Source organism: Mandrillus leucophaeus, unplaced genomic scaffold, assembly GCF_000951045.1.
Source record: "Mandrillus leucophaeus isolate KB7577 unplaced genomic scaffold, Mleu.le_1.0 Scaffold721, whole genome shotgun sequence".
In the NCBI taxonomy this organism is placed as follows: domain Eukaryota; kingdom Metazoa; phylum Chordata; class Mammalia; order Primates; family Cercopithecidae; genus Mandrillus; species Mandrillus leucophaeus.
Window position 1 is genome coordinate 948,038 of NW_012107820.1, and position 11,898 is coordinate 959,935.

Consider the following 11,898-nt stretch of genomic DNA (forward strand, 5'->3'; position numbering starts at 1 on the left):
CTACAGGCACACACCACCATGCCAAGCTAATTTTTGTATTTTTAGTAGGGACTAAAAATACTTTGTCATGTTGGCCAGGCTGGTCTCAAACTCCTGACTTCAAGTGATCCATCTGCCTCAGCCTCCCAAAGTGCTGGGATTACAGGCACATGAGCCACCGAGCCCTGCCTTCTCTTCCTCTTCTTCCTCCCAAGGTAGATACTCATTTAAAATACTAAATAATAATAAAAATAATAAAATAAAAAATTCTAAATACTCTTGTAAAATGTAACATGATAAATTGTCATCTTACTAGAGGATAAGCTCCTGGAGGTCAGGCCTGTGTTTTGTTAATTTATTGTTTCCAGCCTCAGGGCTAAGCCTTGTGCTGGTATGGTGAATTCGAAACGGGCATATAACCTGATCCTGGACATTGAGATGTAACTCTTCTGGGGAAATTGTGGGGGAAAAATTTTTCACTTTACAAAAGACACAGCAGAAATGACCATGACACTGTACTCCAGCCTTGTTGACATGTGGATATGGCCATATCTGAAGTCATATTTGGATCTGCTGTGGCCATTTTGTTTTATTAAATGGAGCCAATCCTAAGGATGGCAGAGTCAAGAGAGAGAAAGTGCCTAGGTCCTTGATCGCATCATGAAGCTGTTGGACCACTCATACCTGGAACTTGCCCTATCATTTATTTCTCGGTTACATGAGATAACAAACTTCCAAATTGTTTAAGTCAGTTTGATTTGGTGTTATTAGTTATTTATAATCAAAAACACTTTGACTGACAGAGAAAAGTTTGTTTCATTTTTGTGCAGTGCAAAGCCTGGTTTTCACTATCACACATGATATCCAGAAAGCTTCCTTTTGTAATTTTTTTGTTTTGCTGATATTTTACTTGTTTTGCAAAATAAGTAAAAAAGAAACAAAAATGTTTCACTAGAAAAATATCTGTGTAAATATAATATGGACAGGCAGATTAAGAGGGAGATGTTTGGTTTTTGACAAAGTCACCTATTGCTGCTAATAACCAACCACAAAACTCATGGTGTTTAATAATAAGGATTTGCTTCATTCACCTGTCTGTGGGCAGCTCCAGAATGTGGATGGGGTCCAGGTGTACTCCCTATGTCTCTTGTCCTTCTTGGACATCATCATAAGACAACAGAGGTGTAAGAAGCTAAGAAGAAAATGAGGGGTCTTTTCAGGTTAGGCTCTGTATGGCCACACCATTACCTCTACCCTCATGCACTTGGCCAGCACAATTCCTGTGGCTGAGCCCAAAGCCAAAGGATGGCGATTATACTGGCTTCCAGGGAAAGACTGCAAAGCCATATAACGTAAGGGTGCAGTATTGGGCCAATAATTCAGCCTGCCATACTTTTCAACCCATATAGTTGGGTATGAGCTGAATCTCCCACAATCTCCATATACTTCACATTAATGCTATTTATTAAAAGAGAAAGGTTTCTCTGGGGCCAGGACCTTGTGGAGGATGGTTTGAAGGATGAGAGACTAGAGACTGAGAATCAAAGAGAAGATTGGTGAAATTATTTAGCTGGAGAAGAGTGAGTTCTGAGTTGAGAAGGGACTAAAGGGGTAAAAAGAAGGGGAAGGCCAGTCTGAGAAAGATTTAGGAGACGGTCTGTGTCTGATTTGGGGCTGCGGGATGTGGTCAATAAAAAAAGGGAGAGGGTTGATTTGATGTCCAGATTCTTGGCTTACAGTGATAGTGGGAATCAGAGAAGAGGATCAGATTTGGGTAAAGAGAGTTTAGTGTTGGAGGTGGTGAATGTGAGGGACTTTGAGATCTTCAGAAGGGACACCCGTGAAGCATTTGGACCTTCAGTTCTGAAGTTCAGAAGACAGGTTTGTGCAAGAAACAAAGATTTGAGCACTATCAACTTGGAGTAAATAATGTCCTGTAAGCAGATGAAATTGCCCAGGAGACCTATGTATAGAAAAAAGAAGCCAACACTCACTGATTTTAAAAAGATAAGCAAAGGAAATGAAACTCACAAAAGAGATCATAAGAATGTAAAAGAACAAAAAGTCTTAGTATGGTTGAACTTCAGAAATGCCAGGGTGAAACGAATTGCCATTTAGGGCTCCCTTTCCCCTCAGTTCAGAGTTCTCCTGCAGGCCAATGCCTGTGCCCTACCCCACTCTGCCCATCTTGTGATGGCAGTACATGGGTCAAGGGGATAGGCATATCATCTTTCTAGGCTTTGTGGGCAAAGAAGAACTACATAGGAACATCATAATTCATTTTTGCTCTTCTTCAAACAAAAATAAGACTGACTGGGCCCTGAAGTCCTTCCCAATTAATCTTGACTTGTTTTCAGGTTTTAATCCATTGCAGGCAAAAGGCTTTACCATGTTGGCTTGAACCACTTATGTAAGTGGATAGTTAATTCAATTATTTGTGATCTTTGTATCCACCCACTAAATTGATAAAACAATGACCAAGTTGCCTTTATTTCATCTGTTTTTTAGTCAGAAGGTATTTATAAGTAGGGGATCAACCTGGATGAAAACAATGCCACTGGAGAAAACTTGTGCATGTCAATAATTTTGTTTTCTTTTCTTTTTTTAAATTTTGATACAGGGTCTCACTCTGTCACCCAGGCTGGAGTGCAGTGGCATGATCACAGTGCACTACAGTTTTGATTTCCTGACCTCAGGTGATTCTCCCACCTCACCCTCCAAAGTAGCTGGGACTATAGGCACGTGCCATCACACCCAGCTGATTTTTTTGAAGAGACGGGGTTTTGCCATGTTGCCCAGGCTGGTCTCGTACTCTTGTGCTCAAACGATCCACCCACCCTGGCCTCCCAAAGTGCTGGGATTACAGGCATGAACCAGTATGTCTAGCTAATAATTTTCAAAGAGACTTTATATCATCAGAAGAGTTGCTTTCCTTCGAGCTATTTGAATTACACTTGGGATCCTGGCTCACACCTGAGTGCTGCTTGAGGTGAACCCAAGTCTGCTATTTTTTCAGAAGCAATTACTAATAAGGGACCTTACTGAAGAGGCAATGAAACTGTTCATCATCCCCAAACACTTTCCACCAGGCATGAAGACCCTTACAGAAACACATGCTGGGCTTGGTGTGATGCTTTGTTTTTAGTCTCCTTGCGGCTGGTCCTACTGAGCCAGAGACATAGGGAGCAGAGGCAAGACCCCGAAATAAACAAGACCAAAATGTTCTCTTGTGAAGGTATGTTGACATTATTACTTTTTCTGAGTGATCCAGGCCCAGTGTCTACTGAAAGGATTTCAGCCTCTTGCTTCCCTGGCTGAATGTCAGCCTGTCAATGCTCCTCTGGTAGCATAGGATTAGAATGGAATGTGAACTTCCAGTGACCAGGGCTGGTCATGCCAGGATCATAACACCCTTCATTTTGCAGCCTGCAAGTCTATCAGTGCACTCTTCAGGGTTCCAGCCATACCTGGGTTTGAGCCCTATCTCTACCACTTCCTGCGTGAATTACTTAACTTCTAGAAGACTCTGTTTTCTTCTACATAAAATGTAAAAAGCAATATTTTAAAATAGCACCCATCTTGTAAGGACATCAGGAGGATTAAATAAGTTAATGCATGTAACATGCCTGACAGACAGTCCATGTTCAGTGAACAAAACCATTTATCAAACGATGAGTTTGGAGTCATCTGTGGGTCTCAAAGTGAATGTGTACATGATCTGGGGAGACTGTTAAAATGAAGGATTTGAGGATTTTTTTTTACTAAGATTCTGATGCAACAAATCTGAGGTGAGGTCCAGGAATTCCCACTTTTAGCCAGTTCCTCAGGTGATTCCAATGCAGGTGTTTGCAGGTACTCTGTGAGAATTACTGGGGCAAACACATGATCTTCCAGAGCAATCTTAGACCTCTGAGGCTCTTAGACTCCAGTCTAAGGTACAGAAAAGAGAAAATTCGCTTGTGATTAAAGATGAGCCCCAGGCTATGTTTCAAAGGCAGAAGGATTGTGGTTTGATGGAGGAGTAGAGATGGGGAGGCAGGAGCATGTCACAGGCAGGGGGATGGCAGGTGCAATGATGGAGAGGTTGGAAGAGGAAGGAAGTGTGGCCAGGAAGAAAGTTCTGCATAACGGAATAGGACAGTGGGAGTCAGAAAGTAGGAGATGAAATAAGTTAGCTGGGGAGACTGGGAGTATGTGTAAAGAGGGACCTCCACAAAGGCAGTGGTTGGGAAGATTATTATTGAGGCATTGTGCATGGCAGCCCAGAGGTTGGCATGCTTATTAGAAGACATCTGGCAAGCTTCAGGCCTTGGCTTATTAGGACTTGCATTAAGGTGACAGCCATCAGAACAGAAAACCAGCAACAACAGCTCTAGGGAGTTTTGAGGTGCTTTCTCTGCATTTTAAAAAATGTTTAAGTCCAGCCCTGGGAAATTGAATGCAGTCAGAGCTGCTACAAACAGACATTTCATCACCAGATAGTGAATAAAAGCTTTGCCTCAGAGCAACAAAACATCAAGTGTGCAAGAACTGGTAACAACTGAAAAATCGTGTAAATATTTAAGGACAGCCCTTTTACCTCTCCAGCGCTGGAGGGCACACTTGGACCCCAGCCACAAGATTCTGTATTTGTTCTTCTTCTCCCAGGCTCTGTTTTCCTCTTCAAAATCTTTACCTAACACAATCTAAATATTGAAACAATGGGAGCAGAGAGGAGAAGGTGGTTAGATGTGGTGTGAGGAGCCCTGCCTGTGTGTGCCTTTTGCCACAGCTTACTGGGGAGTGTCTGCAGGGTGGATGATGCTGAAGCCTCAGTGCCTTCAGTCTGTTGTCTGGATGGGCTACTGCTTCCATCCTGGGAGTGAAGACCTGAGCAGCTGTGAGACACAGGGTGCTTAATCATCTTTTTCTCTGGGATTTGTTCTCAGGTGTGGTATGGAAGCAGGTGGAGAAAATCCATATGGGCAAATGGATTTTTGAAAAGGAATATAGATACTGCTGGTAATCCCAGCATTTTGGGAGGCTGAGATGGGCAGATCGCTTGAGGTCAGGAGTTCGAGATCAGCCTGGCCAACATGGTGAAACCCCATCTCTACTAAAAGTACAAAAGTCAGCTGGGTGTGGTGGCACGTGGCTGTAGTCCCACCTACTTGGGGGGCTGAGGCAGGAGAATTGCAGGAGAACCCGAGAGGTGGAGGTTGCAGTGAGCTGAAATTGCACCACCACCCTCCAGCCTGGGTGACAGGGACTCTGTCTCAACAAAAATGAAAAAACAAACAAACAAACAAACCAAAACAAAGAGGAAGATGGATACTAAGTTTTGACTGCTATGATGGCAGTTTTTTAACTGACCCTTGGAACAAGCTGTCCTTAAATAACAGCAGGAATATATTGATGTGAATTTCTTACCCCAACACAGCTGTACAACTGTAATTTCTCTTAAATGGTTTATTTCTCTTGTTCCGTCATGGTCAAAATGTTCAGAAAGCATTATTTTAACTTGTGACTCATATTTTCCAATTTTAAATGAATTTGTCTTTAATCTGGCCAGAACTTCTTCAATCCAGCTTAGTTGCTGCTTTGTAGCAAACTTCTCTGTAATGCCTCCCTTGTGCTTTAATCCTCTCTTCCCTCCTTTTCAATTTGTGATGTGTTGCTAAGCATATGTCACTTTCTAGTTGGATTTTTGCCTTCTACTTTTATTATTCTTGTTTTGTAGGAAAGAAATCTTGGAGTAGGGGAAACTTTAGTGGGAGAGTAGAGTCAGGTAATGTAGAAAATCACTTTTAAACTTGGCTTTGTAAAGCAGAGACACATGGGCCTTCCTTTGTTGTGATTTTTAAATTTTGTCTTTGAAATTTAAGTGATAATTCCAAATTATGACACTCACAAATGTAAAGTTATAGTTCTCCATAAAAAGAGCTCGATAAATGCTAGTCATGTGCAAAGCCATGTAATAAATACTTTGCATGCTTTATATGATTGATTCCTTCAAAAGGTTTGTGAGGTAGCTATTATCTCCTTTTAATAAGAAAAGAAACGGGCTCAGAAAAGCTAAGTATCTTGTCTAAAGTAAGTGGCAAAACAGTAGTATCTTATCTCATATTAGATTTGCATGCTATTATGAAAGGACTTTAATGAACTGTGAAATATTACATATTATTGATTCTGTGTACTTTTCTGTGGAATTAAGGAGCTGAAAGAGACGAAAGGATGTAATATATTCTTTTACGTAAGTGTAAAGTAGGTGACGGTGACCAGATAATAATGCTGGATCCCCGGTGTTTCCAGGAAAGCCTTGCTAGATAACTGCAAATGCTGAAACTGAGGCATTGATCTCAGATTTGAAGATACCACATATGTGGTAATGTCCCAGTATGACTGGGAGAACAACCTGGAATTATATTTTTATAAGTGCCATGCTGATCTGTAGTCGTAAAGAAATACATAGCGTAAGCCGTGCATATACAGTTTGGCTTTAAGATTGAATTGGCCAGAGCTAGGACAAGATAAGATTTTAGGAAGATCTACAGTTGGGTCAAGTTGTGGTCAGCTGGGAGGACCACAAAGGAATAACGAGGAGGCCGGTTTGAGCTCTAGGAAGGGCAACATGGACGTTGATAGAGGGTCCTAGCCCAGCAAACTATGCTGGTCTACTGTCTCAATAGTGCCTGGTGGATGCTATATGTGAAATGAATTACAGAGCTGTTCCACTTTTCCTGCTTGAATCTTATCTTGTCTTTTATTTTTCTGTTTTCAATCCCATTTCATAGTGAATCTTTCATCTGACTCTTTCTTTTCCCAGGATCGTTTTGGCTTTTGAATTTTGGCTTCTGAAATCTTCTCTTTACTCTAGCAAATAATTTTTATTAATTAGCCCTATTTGTTATAGATCTAGACCTTCCACAAGCATTTATGTCTTTCTCATACAAGCCCACGAAGATGAACTTAATTCTGTAATGGACTTGGGAAAGATAATAGTTGTTAATAATTGTGCTTTTGAACAATTTTATTATCTCTAGTCCATGCCTATCCTGGCTTATCCTAAGTATATTAGACAGAGCAGCATTTTCCAGAGTATGGTGCATGGAACACTAGGCCCTGGAGATGTTCTGTTAAAAGGGTGTGGCCATACATGTTTGGGAAGGGCACGTGTTATATCCTGTTCTTTGAGTCATATATCATGAATATTATCCTACTAAAAGTGTTGAGAAGTCTTATAGTAAATGAAATTTCAAAACCAGAAGTGTTTCTCAAACTTCTTGATGTAACACCTGTAAAAATTCTGCAGAAAAGTGTTTCAAAGAACAAATTTGAGGAGATGCAGTCACAGAGCATAGCTTATGTCAGGCTTTCTGTTTAAGTTGTTAGGCCCAGTGAGATAGACTGATAGTCATAAAGTCTAGCTGGAAATAAAGTGTGCTTTACAAACAAACATTCTCTCTTGATATTGCCCTCCCACAACTCAAAAAATCCCTCTTGCATCTATATCAAAGATTTCTTAAAGTTTTATTTATGATTACCTCACTTAGAGAAAATAAACGAAAGCAGTTACTAATGTACAGTAATTTTCCTCCAAAACATTATTCAGAGATAATTTTGTCTTGGGAAAGGAGAATTAAAACATGTATTGAATATATTTTAATCAGAAATGCACATTAAAATAGAACAACTTCGTCCTGGTTAGCACGGCCTGGTCATAAAAATGTTGATTCTTAGAATTAGTAAATTTCTCGTGAAGAAAGATACAGCTGTTTAGCCAGTGATCTATTCATTGGTCATTAAAAGGCAATGAAAAGTAAGCATCTGTTTCCTATCTTATAATCTCAGGGAAGACAGATTCTTGGAAGCTCCAATGGGCACATTATGTGGAGGACAAGGAGAGAACTATAAAATGTCTGAGCCATATACACAAATCTGGGCCTGTTTGTTGTTATGGAGCAAAGTTTAAGCCTATAAGCTATAATCTTTTAAGTGTATAAACTATAGATATTCAAACAAACTCAATAGGCAAAATAAAAGAAGGCAGAAGTGGAACACAGGGGAAGCATAATTTTATAGTGCTGGTGATTTTGCTGCCCACTGCAGTCAGTGAGTGTATGCCCTGGAGAAAGAATGAATGGTAGATGTGAACCTGGTTTTCCCTGATTCCCTGAGTGCATCTTATAGCATGAGCATGCCACTGTGTGAAGGTGATTCAAGTTCAGAGTTTTGTATACCTCATACAGTGTGGCCTCTAAACATCAACCAGCCATTTCAACTGGACCTTGACTGCAGAATCAGTGATTTGTTCTCTTAGACTTATTAAGATATGGTATATGAACAAGGTTGTGCCTTTACAAGGGATTTTTAAGGATAATTTGGCTATAAGCAATTTTTACCCTGTGCACAGGCTTCAGAGCTAACCTACAGGAACTGAGTCACCGCTGAACTCAGGCATTTTGTTTTCTTAATGCATCTAGCTGCCACCCTATTCCTCTGACTCCACTTTTCAGGCAGGCACCTTGGTGGGAAGCTGAGTCAAGTTAAAACTTGACTCAAAGTCATAATAGCTGCATTTATCAGCAGCAGCCACATCTATCCTAAGGAAGAGCATGTCCTGGCTACACAGGTACCCTTTCCTGGATCTGGGATGGTATTATGGTGAGCATGGGAAGTTGGTACCACTTTTTTGTGTCTATTACACACAATAAATAATAATTTTATTATTTATAAATTGCTTGATTCAGCCACATGGCTTGGATTGGGAGACCTTGTGGTGAACTGTTTCCACCAACATAATTGTTGTAGTTAACTTAAGTGCCATTATATAAGAACTGGCAGTATAAGCTCATTCATTTTTGTGCAGAGCTCTATGGAAACTGAAATGAAATTTTAAATCTATTAATAAAAACAAACAACAAGTGATAACATATTTAACATGTCAAACTGATTCATAGCTATATACTTACTGTAATTCACCCGGGTGGTTTCTGCTTCTAATAGTAAAACAGATAGCAGCAACTCTGAAATCAGTGGTTTTATGTGTGTACAGCCACTGGCTGTGGGCACAGATTATTGTATCATTGTGTATAGTATGCAGTCATTTGTTTTGATTAAGTACTTTAAAATGTCAAGTTTCTCTGCACAGATGCACATGGAGCTGTGGTTATTTCTAGGACAAGGATCTAATATTTGGGGAAACATTACACTTTTTTGTTTTTATCACATGCATCTACCCCTAGTTAAAATAATTGACAATAAAAGAATTACAAGTAAGGCCACCCTTTCTTTGGTGCTAAGCCACTAGAAGGGAATGGGGAAGGTCCAGGAGCTAGAAGGTCAGACAGAAGATTCCTAGAGAAACGGACCCAACCTACCATGGCTCTTGGAGCCTCAGAGAAGCCCACCTGGGCCAGAGGCTCAAGATGCCAAGAAGCTTACAGGCAATAGGTAACATAAATCCATTCCTGAACCCCACCAAGTAGATGATCTGAGGGATGCCAAGAAGGAAGCTCCTTTCTCCTAGCTTTTGTCTTTGTATTGGAAACAGAAAGTAGTGAAAGGCATGTTTAGATCTATGACTCTAACTGTCATTAAGGACTTGGACTTCATTATTCCTCTTATCCTCCCTTTCCTTTCTTGCACGTTTTGTGATGGAGTTACTTGGCAGTGCAATGGACTTTGTGTAGTATGGGAGGGGATGGAAAGTGGAGTAGCAAGAGGCACAGATGCTCCTTGAACTGAGGGAGCTGAAGGACTCCTTGGATGGACAGTAGTTCTCTCTGCAAGTCTGCTTTTATTCAGTGCTGCTGGAAGAGTAGAGTCTTGTTCCCTTTTCACCTTGATAGATTTTTCTTTCTGCTGTCTCTGCATGTCTCTCTTCACTGAAGGTCTCTGATATTAGCTCTATTATTTCTTCAGACACATTTCCCCCCCCCAAGACTTCAGGTAGAAATTCAGGCAGCTGCAATCCTGTCTCTGTCCTTTCTGATGATTGATTGAACTTGTCTTCACATTCCACCCTTGGTTTCTACCTATTTTTGTCAGACTTATTCTACTTATTCTCTTACCTTCAAACAGGTATTGAGGGCTTTGTGACCATGCCAAGAAGAAGAGGATGAAAGATGTGCCTACATATGCTGTGGTCTAAATTGTGTCCCTCCCAACCCTGCCCCAATTCATGTTGACCCCCTAACTCCCAGTGTGACGATATTTTGGATATAGGGCTTTTAAGAGATAACTATGGTTAAATGAAGCCAAGGGCGTTTCAGGGAGGCATTGTTCTAATCGGATAGGATTGGTGGCCTTACAAAAAGAGGAAAAGAGAGATCTCGCTCCACATGCACTCACTGAGGAAAAGCCATGTGAGCCCTCAGGAAGAAAGTTCTGTCTGCAAGCCAGGGAGAGGACCTTCAGCAGAAACTGACCATGCTGGCACCCTGATCTCAGACTTCTATCTTCCAGAACTTAAGAGCAAATAAATTTTTGTTATTTAAGTCACCCTATTTGTGGTATTTGTTTCAGAAGCCTGAGCTGAATAAAACAACATGAAACTTGCATTCATGAAAATTGTGGACTCCATTCCAAGTCACTGATTTTTCACCTACATAGATCAGTAGTGGGTCATGATTACCCTGGGCGGCTGCATCTTCAAATCCAAAACATTTGAAAAGAGAGGCATCAGTTTTCATTATGAAAATAGATAGTATTCAGGCAGCAGCAACGTGGAGGAAACGGGAGTGAACCCAGAGTGTAGTGACCATCATGAGCCTCCTTAACAAGCCCAAGAGTGAGATGAACCCAGAGGAGCTGCAGAAGCGAGAGGAGGAGGAATTTAACACGGGTCCACTCTCTGTGCCCACACAGTCAGTCAAGAACAACACCCAAGTGCTCATCAACTGTGGCAACAATAAGAAACTCCTGGGCCATGTGAAGGCCTTCGACAGGCACCGCAACATGGTGCTGAAGAACGTGAAGGAGATGTGGACTGAGGTACCCAAGAGCGGCAAAGGCAAGAAGAAGTTCAAGCCAGTCAACAAAGACTGCTACATCTCCAAGATGTTCCTGCACAGGGACTCGGTTATTGTGGTCCTGCGGAATCTGCCCATTGCCTGCGAGTAGGGGCCACCTATCTGTCGACAGAACTCATTCCCCTGACCTACGAAAACTGCTGCCATTGGTGTTGAGAATAATAGAGCTCTGTGTTTTTTTCTGTTGGGGTGGGGGGAAGAAAAGAAAATAGATAGTATTTTGAGTAGAAATGTGGCTCTAGAGACAGGCTATTTCTTTACAACAATTTTAATTCTAGTTCTGACTCCACTTTATACAAACGATGTGACCTTAGTAAGTTACTTATTCTGTTTAATTCTCAGATAATTCTTCTGTGAAATGGGAATAATAGAGTATCTAATACATAGAGTAGTGGCGAGCATTAAATAAATTAATTCACAAATCATTGAACACAGTACTTGACACATAATAAGCACACATTAATATTTATTTTCATTTATAGGAGTAGCTAAACAAATATGTTGATGCCTACTCTACAGGGTTGATTTTTAGTTTGGTAGATCACTTGCTTGTGCAGTCTTCATTAATCTGTGTTGAAGAAAAATTGCACTGGATGCCTGATAAAAATGGAAAGACAGATTTTATTTGGGTTACTGCAGTAAAAGAGAGATTTTAGTACAGAACTGAGCTCAACTTCACTGAAATAAAAGGTGGGCACATTTTTAAGCCCAAACATGAACTAGCAGAAAAGCACTGGAGAACATTAGGTGATAAGTTGGTGAATGTAATTTGGCCCTCTGTCTTTGCTAATTGGCACTTATTGAAGTTAGGCTCTGTGATGGTACTCAAACATTTTTCTGGGTGTTTCTGTGAGGCTGTTTTTGGATGAGATTAACATTTATTTATTTATTTATTTATTTATTTTTT

At 40.7% G+C, this 11,898-nt stretch overlaps 1 pseudogene across 1 annotated transcript; it reads left to right on the forward strand.

The window, feature by feature from the left end:
* The first annotated feature begins 10,697 nt into the window (after positions 1–10,697).
* Positions 10,698–11,174, forward strand: LOC105528573 (annotated as a pseudogene). The gene has a single exon (XR_001004376.1). The product of XR_001004376.1 is annotated as a small nuclear ribonucleoprotein Sm D2 pseudogene (transcript).
* The last annotated feature ends 724 nt before the right edge of the window (positions 11,175–11,898 follow it).